Consider the following 12,407-nt stretch of genomic DNA (forward strand, 5'->3'; position numbering starts at 1 on the left):
AGAGCGCGGGCCCTTCCCACCCGCTCGGCGGTCCGGAAGGTGGCGGGACGGTGCGGTGGCTCCTCCACGTGCCGGGCTCGACTCCCGCTCTGCCCCGAGCCCTGACCGGGGAAGGTGGACGCAGGGCTGGCCTCCCCGAAATCTCGAGTCCCTGCGTGCAGGGGGGCGGAAAGTGGGTGTGTAGCTGTGGTACTTTCTGCCTCGGTGTTAGGGGAGGAGCCTAAGGTGAGGAGGCTGAAACTGGGAGTAACCTATCTGCGGCTTTTATATAAGGTCAGTGGTTAGGTAAAGAAGGGGCCTTTACCTCCGCCGGTGATCAGAAGCCTGCGTCTCTAAATTCTTCTTAAGTCCCCTTGCTTAGGTGAGTCGGCTTACTCTGTAGTTGCACTCTGTTGAAATCACTCTGTTGGTGATGCGTGTCCAAAATTTGCAGGACGCTGCTCGTGAGGCTCGTGGTGATGATTATTCTGTTGTTATTATTTGGTCGTGCTCTTGTTTTACCGCGAGAATTTCATTCACTTGGGTCTGAGAGTAAGGGTTGGGGAAATAGTGTCAATTATTTGAGGAGAGAAAGCTTAAAAGAACATAGCAGTCTGTCATGAAGAAAAACTAAAGTTTTCTTCTTTTCAAGATTGGGGTTACCATGTAAAATTGATTTGTATAGATCATTGTCTGAAAACAAAACCAGACACGATGATTAACTGAGTTGTCTGAAACCTGTTGCTGGAGAAACTTGGTTTTGAAGCACACTATTTTCATGTCAACTATTTTTATCATTCATGAAACAAATTGTAGTTAGAGATATTGAGAGAGCAATGACTAACACTCTTTAGAAGGCGCTGGGCAAACCTTGGACATACCCCAGGTGTTGGGTGGCAGTCTTCCTGTTCATAGTTAAGGGATCAATCGCTGACTGAAAACAGGACCTCATGATCGTCTAGATGACTTTTACAAAACCCTTCTGGAATAGAGACCCATGTAGACGTTCACTGAAGCTTCTCTCTTAAAGAAATTCTTTCCACTCCTGTGAAAGGTCTGTAGAAAACAGAGATGCTGCCAGTCAGCTTTCCGGGTGATACTTCAAAAGATCTTTTTCAAATTTGAGAACAGTTTTTATGTTGCCTATTTTCAATCGGATTCAGTCTGTGAAGTTAATAGGCACCATAGTTTTCTCGGATATACAAAACGCTTAAATGAATGCCCTTAGCCAAAAAGTGAGGAATGTTACAAAATCATTCATTATAGTCTTCCTGTGTACTTCTTGTCATTATCCTTTATTTAAATTTTAATGACGTGATACTTCACTTGCTGATAATTAGATCTTAAATTTAAAGATCTTAGGATCAATTAATGACCCACCGCTCAATCTCTTGCAAATCACTGGAAAGGGGGTAGAAACTGGTGATTTAATTTTTAAATCAAAATTCTTTTTCACGTTTAAAAGTTTGTCTCTTGCTTTTATGATAACTACTGTAAAAAAAAAGGGGGGGCATCAGTGAGGTTATAAAGGTTTGGAGATTTCCAGGCTAAGTTTTTTAGGCACTGTTTTTTTTCATGCTTTTAAATTTAAAATAATATAATTTATTTTTAAATTAAAACTAAAATATCCACCTGCATTATTTTCTTTATTAAACTTTGAATACCTTCAACATATTTTTGCAGTTGGCATTTTAAATAAATATTGCTATTTTCTTTGAGGGGACTGTTTCCTTACTCTTCGTTTCTTTGTATATTTTTCAGAACGGCATTTTACAGACTTAACATAGGACTTTTAAAAAATCACAATATTAATTATAACATCTCTATGACATTAAAACTGTATTATCCCTGTGTATGAAAATTTATTCAGGGAAAAAGCATGACTTTAGGAACATGTATTACATTACTGATCATAGCTAGTTGCTCTTAATCAGTAAAAAAAAAAAAAAAGCATTTGTTTAAATAAGGATGTTTGCTACTATTCCTAATTATCAAGATAATTTTGTATTCGACAGTTGTATGAATGGCACAGCCATGGAAACACACACAAGTATTAATAATACATTTCATTTAGTTTTCAAATTGTGAAATGGTGTTTTACTGTTGGGAGAGTTTCATGAAAACAGTATTAAAATAATACTTTACAAATGTTTTATATATCCTGGTCTGTTACTTTTGCTTCTTTCATAGGATTTGTATATGCCCAATGAGCAGAACAGAAAATGTTAGTCATTCTAATTTGTGGATGTTCTGCTGAATTCACTATCACTTGAACTTGGAAATATAATAATGTCATAAAATGTGGCAAGTATACCGAAAGAAGTTTTGGGTTCCAATAAAAATAAATATCAGCTGTAAAGAATTTTTTTAAAATCCTAATCAAGAAAACGATAAAAGTCACTGGCCTATGGATATAAACGAGTCCCCGACCACCTTCAAAATTATTAAACTGAATTTCTAACTTGCTTTTATTTTTCCTAGCAGATCTCTGTACTGCTTTTGACCTCTTGAGCTGTTGCTTTCTCTCTTAAGGCCTAAAAGCAACAAAAAGGGCGGTGATTTAAAAAGCTTAATCCTTTGAATCTGATCTAATTTGACTCCACAGAAATATAATAAGATCTGTAAATAACCACCTTGCAAGCATAGATAGCCCCAGTGTATCAAACTTCAGTTAGTGTCATAGCATTCTAGATGAAAATTTTAAATTGAAGACTATTTTTAATACTCCCCGGCTTTGTCATTTACTATTTGTATTTTATCACAACACAGAGGTAGATTTGGGGGGGTTTTACAGCGTATCTTTTGAACTCATTCTAATTTTTATTTACCTAAACTACTGTAGGTTCTTGAAATCAGCTCAAATAAAGTAGACTGTATTTGGGGGGAAGCTTTTGGAGATGTGAAGACAACTATCACCGATAATAGTGTATACTAAATTATTTTTTATTTTAAAAAACAGGTTTATATATTATTAATATTTTTCTTCAACAGTCAATGTACACCTATGTTTTAATAACAAATGTTTAACTCAGACTGTGAATGTTTACATTTTTAACTATTTTAATTATTATAGTAAGACAAGTCATTTATCCTTTCTAACTCTCCGTTTCCTTATCAGTGTAAATGAGAAAAGTATTGGAATTATTGTTCCGTGCTCTCTTTTTTTGTATGATTTTAAGACTTTATCAGTAAATCTGTGTATCTTAAATGATTTGACCTTGTCCCTGAATTTAATTGAGCTAATTCTTTTACAAATATTAATAGTTCACCCTAGTACTAATTTTGAGATTCTTGTTAACAATGAACAGAAGATAACGCTTGCCATGTGGTGGTCAATTTATCAGATGTTTCTGAAATGAGATATTTCATCATTATTCAGTTTAAACCTGTATTTCCTATTCTCTGGTGACTCCGGACAAAAATCAGCCTGAGAATTATTTTTGTCCTGTTGATAATATCTCTGTGAGTCCTGTGTAGACACAGTGTGTAGTCTTTCGTGTCCATTTTTGCTTCTTCACGCATTTAGAAGGCGCAAGCTGTGCTTTTATTTGATGAAGTTCTAGTCTTTACATATTTTTATGGCATATACTGTGAATGCTTACTGTGTGTTTGTTTTATACTGAGGCCTATGATCCTTCAGATCAAAAGACATTTTAATGTCGCAGCTTAAAGAATAAATAGGGACCGTGCTTGTCATAAAACATGGGGCTCCTTCTAAGAAGCCGTATCCAAAAACATAGGCTTTTAGCGACTTGAAAAGTGAACATGCCTCCTAGGAACCCACCAGTTTACTAGTAGGGACTCATTGGAAAATCATGTAATTAAGGGTGCATCGTTCAGATAATAAATTTTAAATTCTTCTTGTGGGTTGTTTAAAAATCCATTCTATTGTGAACTGTCTCCTATGCAAGAAAGTAAGGGCCTTGACTCTCAGTTTGAACCCCACTCCGTTCCCAGTTCACCTACAGAGGCCAACTGGGGACCTCATTAAAAGTATGAGGAGACAGAGGACAAAGAAGGGTTGGGCCATGCCTGTAGATGAGTGTTCCCCCTTTGCAGCTGGGGATTGGGGAGCAGCCCTCATTTCCATTCTCTTCATGGGTCTTCTCTGGCTTTCTCAGAGCCATGGCTACACCTTCAGCTATTCCAGTGACCAGGCCATTCTCAACTTGAAAATCTTTTTTTGGGATGGGTTTCCTTTCTGTACTGCGATTTTTCAGACATAAAGGAAAGAAATGAAGTCATCAGTTCATGCACCATGAATCATTTACAATGGAGATTTAAAACCGTAAGGGAGGATTTACACTTGATCCTATAAGTTTAGTTCAATTTGATTCAGTGTCTTAAGAAACAGTTTTTATTTCACTTCAGTGGGTTTTTTTTTTTTTAGAAAATAAATTCATTGCTAGTTTTAACTGATTTTTTTTTTTTAAGAAGCACTTCAATTCGTGGATTCATCTAGAATTGTAATATGTGGATAAGACCCTTTGAGACATATTTCCTGACCTTCTGGGAAGGGTTCAGATTAGCATAGACCTGGGGTGTGAAGTCTGCACAGATTACCGTAGATAAGGAGAAGGTAGCTAGGAGGGAGAGAGAAAATTAGGGAAATACCCTGAGTGGGAGTGTAAGAGGTCTGTGTGCACTCACTTCCCACACTCAGCGGGTTGCACAGTAATCGTACAGAGACCTGAATGGAAGGGGTTGGTTTCTAAGAATTTACCCTGTGCCTTGGTGACATCAGAAACTTTTAGGACAGCTTTGACTTCTAAAGTTGCTGCTTGGCACTGTCGCTGTCTCGGGCGCTCTAGATTGCTTCAGGAGAGAGCCCCAGCAAGTAAATGGAGAGAGGATATTACTATCCTGTGTGTTTAAGAAATAACTACTCCTGAATGATGAAGACTGCCTCGTGCAGCAGCGAGATGCTGGAAAGAACTCCTTCACCTTGACCCCACCCCACTGACCATCATTTCGCCTCTGCTGCCTGTGTCCTTTGAAAGTTTGGAGTCTGCCTTCAAAATGCCAATATTCCTAGCAGGGTTAATTCTTCAAGACATTATCAGCAAAAATTTGAGAGGTTAGTTTCCTGGTTTGCTTGCTACCTGCAGGCAAAGCTTTTAAGGAATAATAAACACACTTGAAATGTAAAGAGGGGATCAGGAGAAGGCAGAATAAAATTAAAGCGAGTCCTGTCCCCAATTCTCCATAAACCAGCCTTTATGAAACCAAATTTGAAAATGGTTACTTGAGATAGTAGTGACACAAAAGGATATATTCTCCCACACAGGCATATTTTTTTCTCTTAAAAATCAACACAGGGGAATTCCCTGGCGGTTCAGTGGTTAGGACTCTGCGTTCTCATTGCCAGAGGCTGGGTTCAGTCCCTGGATGGGGAACTAAAATCCCACAAGCTGCACGGCCTGGCCTAAAAACCAAAATCAACATGTGTTGTAATTCTTCCTTGAACCATTTTTTCCTTCAGAAAAAACAAATCGTCATTCCTAAATGTCAGTTTAAGAAATTTATCAAATTTAAGGCTCTAGGAGTTGGTAGTTGGCTAGTATAATTAGATATATGACTATTACTTCTGACTATGTCTTCCTCTCTCTGGGACATTAGACAAATTATCTAGTCCCTTCTTGAGTTAGTTCTTCCAAACTTATAAAGTAGCTTTCTAACAGATTGAAATGAGACGAATCTCTCAGTCACATCATAAAAAGATATGCCAAAGATGTATAAATAATGCTTAAGACTTTGGCAAATCCTCAGATCATAAAATTTTATATATACTTTATTTTTCCTTTTATTTTTTTTGCCAAAAATACGTACAGGAAATCAATGTGTTTCTGATGGAAATAGAAGCTCAGTAGCCACCTCAAAAGCAAGTTCATTAATTCCGTGAGTCAGCTGATAGGCAGTGTTGAACAGTTAAGTACAGACCACCGTCATGGGTATCAGTCAGCATACTGCAAGCTTGTGTTATTCACTTTTCCATAGTGTTGCTGAAGTCTAAATCTACATCGGAGAATCCCTAAGTCCTACCGTACTTACTGTTGTTTTTTTCTGCCAGTTGATAATTACCTGGATTTTGTAAACAAGGTTTTGATTGTGTATGGACAAGTACTTATACAAAATCTTTCTCTTTTTTATGTGGTGGATAAAGTTATGAAAGAGAACAAACATATGAATGGTGTGTGTATATATATATACATGAAGAAGATACTGTAGCAAATTATTTGCATATGTTCAGAATATTCGGAAGAGTGAAGAAAACACCCAGGCCTTTGCCAATGTAGGATTACTACATGTTTTCGTAAAGCATTTGGAACTAATTAGAAATACCCTAGTTTTATTTAAAAGCAATATACTTTTAAACTTTGTTTTCAACAAGGTCCCAGTTTGTTGACTTTCAGGACGAGAGCAGTACAATGTCTACAAAAACATAGATTATTAATTTCTTGAAGCAGGACTGACTGGTTTTACTCATCTTTCTGTCTCCAGCACATAGCACAGTACTCACTAGGTACTTAGTCCATGCTTTTAAAAGAATCAAGAAATAAGTCTATGATAAAGAGTGGTCCTCGGAGCAGCAGCAACGGTGTCTGGGAACTTGATGGAAATGTAAATTCTCAGGCCCCACCCCCGACCAACTGAATCAGAAACTCTAGGGATAAGGCCTGATAATCTCTCTTTCAACAAGCCCTGCAGAGGATTCTCTCATGTAGTGTGTGAGAACCTCTCACTGCTGCTGAGCCCCGTGTCCCATCTGAGAGCCCGGAGCCCAGTGCGCAGCGCAGTTAGTCCGGATTGTTCTCGCTCTTGCCTACAGTTAAGTCTCTTGATGTATTACCCTATAGGTAGTGATAGAAGCTCTTGAGATCATCCTGTCAGTTGGCTCTGTTGGTTTGACATTTTATTAGTTAGAGAGACTCACTCGGTCTTGTTTCAGATAAGCTTGTGTCCATAGAGGCTAGCTGGCTATGTGCTTAGTCGGAGAATCACTGATTCCCCTTACCTTAGCATGGTTGCCAACAATCCCCAGTCTGTGAGTTCAGAGACTGGATGTTATACAGTATCTGAGGATGGTCTGGCCCTGGAGGACCCACATTAAACAGACTTACAAGAAATAGATTTGTAAACTTCAATTCCAGTTTCATAATCGTAGAAAATGTACCAGTCCTAGTGATTGTTGATGATATATATATATTTTTTAATCCTAAAATTCTGTGATTCAGGAATTGAAGAAACTGGTTCTCTTATATATAGCTGTTGTCATATCACTTAGTTCCGCCTGCTAAAAAGGCAGTTGGGCAAAATATTGCACAATCTGCCGCTGTACCCCTACTTTGGAGATTTTTTCCAAAGAGGTGGAGGATATAGGACAAGCTGCATACATGAAGACTTTCATACAAGCATTGCTATAGGAACCAATATTTGGAAATAACTATTCAACAGCAGTGGAATGCTTAAGTAAATTATGATGTAATTAGTAGGTGGAATGTTATGTAATTGTCAGTGACAAATTGGAAAACTAGAGCAAACTTGAAAAATATTTTTGAAAAGTAACATAAAGAATGTATGTGCACCATTGATTGAAACCTTATATAAACGTGCATATGAAGGGACAATACAAAAGTTACAGAAAAATGTATTTTATATTTTAAAATAGATATGGAAGGCTTTTTGTTTGTTCTTATGCTTTTCTCTCTTTTCCAGAGTTTAGCCATTAATATAAAATTACTTCTATACTTAAAAGCCTACATTTATTGCTTTTATTTTTTAGTACGTCTGTGACCCTGATCAGTAAAGATCAAGCAAAGAGTGAATTGAACATTGAGAACCCTCTAGCTATTTTATTGCTTTAAGCCATTGAAGATAATGTGAGACAGTACATGAATTCTTTTTTGTTATATCCAGTTTTATTTCACACTTAGTTTTCTCTCACACACTGGGCTTCTCTGTACTCTGCTGGACTAGTCTCTGGGAGGAAAAAATACTCCATCTTTGTTACAGCCTCTTCATTTTTCTCAGTCATACATACACAAATATTTAAATATTTGATTTTTTTGATTCCTTTGGGCCTGTGCTCTATTTTGATCTTTAGCATCCACCAAACAACAGCTATTTTAAACAATAGTTTCCGGAGTTATTTTACTTTCCAGCTATCCCCTTTTAAGTCTTTTTCTAAAAACTATGTATATCTATTATGGATTTTTTTTTCCCTAAAATTAAATAACCTCGAGATAGTTTTTCTTCTAACTCGGATAGAATTCTGAACTGGTAACCATAAATAGCTGATGCAGAAGCACAAGAGGGTAAACTTCTATTACAAATGGTTATTATGAGACCTTGATGTAATTTGTGATGAGTAGAGGTTTCCCAAAATCTTGTCAGACCTCAGAGTGAACACAGTAAAAGACAGACACACACAGCAATATATGGGTGTATACTATTCACATCCACACACACACACAGCAATGTCCTTTGAATTGAATACTTCTTCCTTTTTTCTGTTGCATTGCTCTAGAAAATCCCAGAGGGAAAATTAAATAGTTTTGCCTTCAACTCAGATTACAGGTTAGATTTTTCTTGTCACTTTCTTTGGAACTTCCTTTGAGAAATTTATATCAGCCTGATGCCTTTAGAATAGCCTTTATCTAAATGAAAACAAAGTTTTAAACGTTATTTTAGAAACTTTATATCAGGGATATTAGCTATTTCTCTCTTCTTTCCCCTCCCCTGCCACCATTTCTGATGATTTAATCCTTAATACAGCCCAAGGCAAACCTCAGCGGCTATATCACAAACCTGGAGATGACCCTCCCACTCCCAAGAACAAATTGACAGAGGAGAAGCTCCTTTTTAGTGAAGATTTATTTATCCAACAAAAATCTATTGAGCTCCTACTTTGTGCCAAGAGCTGTTTTAGAGAAGGAGCTTAAAGCAGTGAACAAAAAGACAAGGATATCCCTCCTGACATTCATGAGTATTGTTATCTAGATTTAACGAGGGTGTTAGTGGGAGACATGATGACTAAGAGCAGGCAATAGTCTAACTACTGCCTCGTGACCAGGCAGCGTTGCCAGGCCAGCCTGGAACTGGGTGGCTGTCTTTGAGTTAGATGTGAAGGAGGGGAACACCTGTGTCCTTGAATATTTTTCCTAAATCTCTTATATTATTTTAGGTTATACATACGTAGTATGTATCACATATAATAATGTAGTTATTGTGTTATTTCATTTCTCTCTTAGCAACAAAGTTTACTAGCAAAGGATATAAGGATGCATCTTTTGTTAATAAGCTATTAACTTTTCTTGAAAATACAAATAATAGGATGCTGATTCACTTTGCAGAAGGAGTATTTATTTCATAGGAATTTCAAAATGGATATAGTTAAGTGGTTAACTATCCAAGTGAATTTAGTTCATAACCTTATTTATCAGAAAAATGAATTACACCTAACAAAAATGTGAAACAAATTTCACTGAGACTATCCCATTAAAATTTAAAAAACAACAACAATACTTTTTTCCCCTGGGAAATCAAGTTAGCAACTTACCTTTTAAAAGCATATTTGGAATTTTTAAATATTTAGAATATAATGTTTGAGTAAAAGGAGACCCAGATCTTACTTCAAATGACTGTCCTTTGGTCAGTATAAGTATTACAGCTATTTCAACTTCTGTGCTCAAGACCCAGTTGTCTGATTACCATTTCAGTTCTGTTTTTAAATTCTCAGAAAATGTCTTACTGACCACTTAGAGATAAATCCTAAATAACATGAAACTTTGGGGGAAACAAATGGTAAGGAAAATAGATTTTGAAGGAAGTTATATGAAGTTAAGTAGAATTAATATTTTCTTATATAGACATGGAATATTAGAGTGCATCTCAACACAGATGTAACCAAAGCCTTCAAACATTACAAATTCCACTATAATTTATTCAAAGCTCTGTGGATGTTTATCAGATGACCACTCGCTTTCCAGCACTAGGTTTCCTTATACAGGAAGCAAAATCTGCCCACCTGGTGACATGACTATAGCTGGTGGCCCAAGTGCTTTTCAGACTGGGGAACGGAATCAGAATCTAGCACCAGGCAGGCAAATAAGCGAGCTCAGTGAAAGTTAAGATTATTAAGTGACGGAAGGTGGCACATTGGTATGATGTGTCTTTAAAAGGCCATTCGCGTGATTCGTGTGCCCTTGACCATGTGTGCATACCTGCTAGAACCATCTCTGATCCTGACGAAGCATAGCACATACACACAAACATTTTGTTTTTGCCCCACACATTAAGTTTTAAGTGTCAGATGGATTTCTTTTGTCACACAACATACCTGTGAAATAATTCACCCTGGCCACTAGCTTTTAAACTCAGAAAATGCAGACTAACTTTACTTTTAGCCGAAACATAATTGGAAGAGATTTACTCTGAAATGCAATTTAACACGTTCCAGATTCTATGTTACTCATTGTATTTGCTGATTGTTTGCAGTCAGGTCTTACAAGTTTTATGTGCAAGTTCCGTACCAAGCAAAAGGATGAATTCCTAGAGAGTAGAAATGAGCATTGAGGGTCTTTTTATTCTTCTCATGTGTACGTGCCCTGCTTACCTTCCCTAATTCACAGGCCACAGCACAGGGGACTGAGCACATTGTCATTACTTTATAAAAGCTTTCAAACTTGGTTTGATGTTGAGGACTGCTTTGTGCTGTTTCATTGTGGGTTTCTCAGTGCTGCTCTTCTGCACATCTTTAGTGTGAAGTGAAAGTCGCTCAGTCATGTCTGGCTCTCTGCGACCCCACGGAGTGTGGCCTGCCTGGCTCCTCTGTCCACGTGATTTTCTCAGCAAGAATATTGGAGTGGGTTGCCATTCCCTTCTGTAGGGGATCTTCCCAACCCAGGGATCCAGCCCAGGTCTCCTGCACTGCAGGCGGATTCTTTACTGATATTTAGGGAATTCCCTAAATTACTCTCTAAAAAGGTTTATTTCTATTTTAACGTTTTTGGTTATACAGAGTGATATGAAATTAATGCCAGAAGAAATTTCCATTTTGCTCTGCTAAAGCGAGCAAAATGGGATATGAAAGAGAAAAAAAAAATGTTAATTATAGACTTTAGCATTCTATGTTGGATCTTTTTCTTGTCTTGGTCAGAAGAACAGGTTTTAAATGGCCTGAGGGCCAGGGCGCCTTTTTGCTTTCTTGTTTGAAGACTTCCAGTGGCAACTGTAGCAAATTCAGTTTAATACTACAGCAGGGAGAAAAGTTCCTACAGATGTATGATCCAGAATGTTACTTAGATTTATTACTCATGCAGAAAATAAAACCGGTTCCCTTTCAAACATTGTGTCCGTTGTTAGATAAAACACTACATGGTCTTGGCCTATTCATTTGTTTATAATGTATAAAATAATTATATGCTCAGCTATTTCATATGTGAATCACAAGTATTATCACCATAATTGTTTAACAGTTAATCTCCTTTTACAAGGTAGATACACGTTTATGAGCCACTTCAAATCAAAATACCAGGCAAAGGAACCGATTTACATATGAAAGCAAAGCAAACAGGCGAACTTCTTTTTTTTTTAATGTGGCCCTGTGACATCTCCGCACGCCCACTTTTCTCCATAGGGCTTCATGTGTGCCTGAGGAATGAAGGTGGGAGTCTCTTAGCAAGAGATCAGTGCAAGCAACTTGCACCCTCTCCACCCCTGGGCAGCCTGCCATCATCCTCCTGCAGCCACACCTGTTCATCTCCTACCAGGGCAAAGAGGTGTCCCATACCTACACCTGTGACACTGAGGAAGAAGCACATGGCAAGCAGGAGGCCACGACAGGAGGAAGGATAAGAACTGACCTGGGCCTGGAGCCGGCTCTCACTGAGGATCCAGACTTGAGCGTTCACTTGCGCCTCATTCACGCACAGCCAGACACAATGAGTTACGTCCAGGTTCAGTAGGCTCCAGGCACAAAGGGAGATAGCAAAGCTCTTAGACCTAAGAGTTTAGAAGCTACATGAGTCGAAAAGGGGCAACGTTGAAGCAGTTAACCAAAAATCCAAATCAGTGTGTGGTGAAGAACTAGAGAAAGCAGAAAACAAATGCTGCAAAAATTCCGAGAATGGCAAGATCAGTTGGAGTGGAGGGGAAGCCCATGAAAAGCCTGTAGTGGAGATGGGTATTGGATTATGTGTGGAAAATTGAGGAACTGACAGGATAACCTTAAGAAAAATCCAAAAGAGGGCTTATATGTAGACATGTGGCTGATTCTCTCTGCTGTAAAGTAGAAATGAGCACAGCATTGTAAAGCAACTGTACTCCAATAAAAATTAATTTTGGAAAAATGGAAAATGACTTTTAAATATACCAGAAAAGAAAAAGGAATCAAAATACAATTTCATTCATATGAAATACTCAGACTA

General features: G+C 37.7%; 1 protein-coding gene across 1 annotated transcript in view; it reads left to right on the plus strand.

The window, feature by feature from the left end:
- Positions 1 to 218: 218 nt before the first annotated feature.
- The window catches only part of PPARG (peroxisome proliferator activated receptor gamma), a 122,746-nt gene continuing 110,557 nt past the window's right edge, over positions 219 to 12,407 (plus strand). The window contains exon 1 of the mRNA XM_040246706.1: positions 219 to 361. The gene's annotated coding sequence lies outside the window, so the exon portion shown is untranslated. The remainder of the gene's footprint in view (positions 362 to 12,407) is intronic.

The sequence above is a fragment of the Oryx dammah genome, unplaced genomic scaffold (assembly GCF_014754425.2).
Source record: "Oryx dammah isolate SB20612 unplaced genomic scaffold, SCBI_Odam_1.1 HiC_scaffold_9, whole genome shotgun sequence".
Classification (NCBI taxonomy): Eukaryota; Metazoa; Chordata; class Mammalia; order Artiodactyla; family Bovidae; genus Oryx; species Oryx dammah.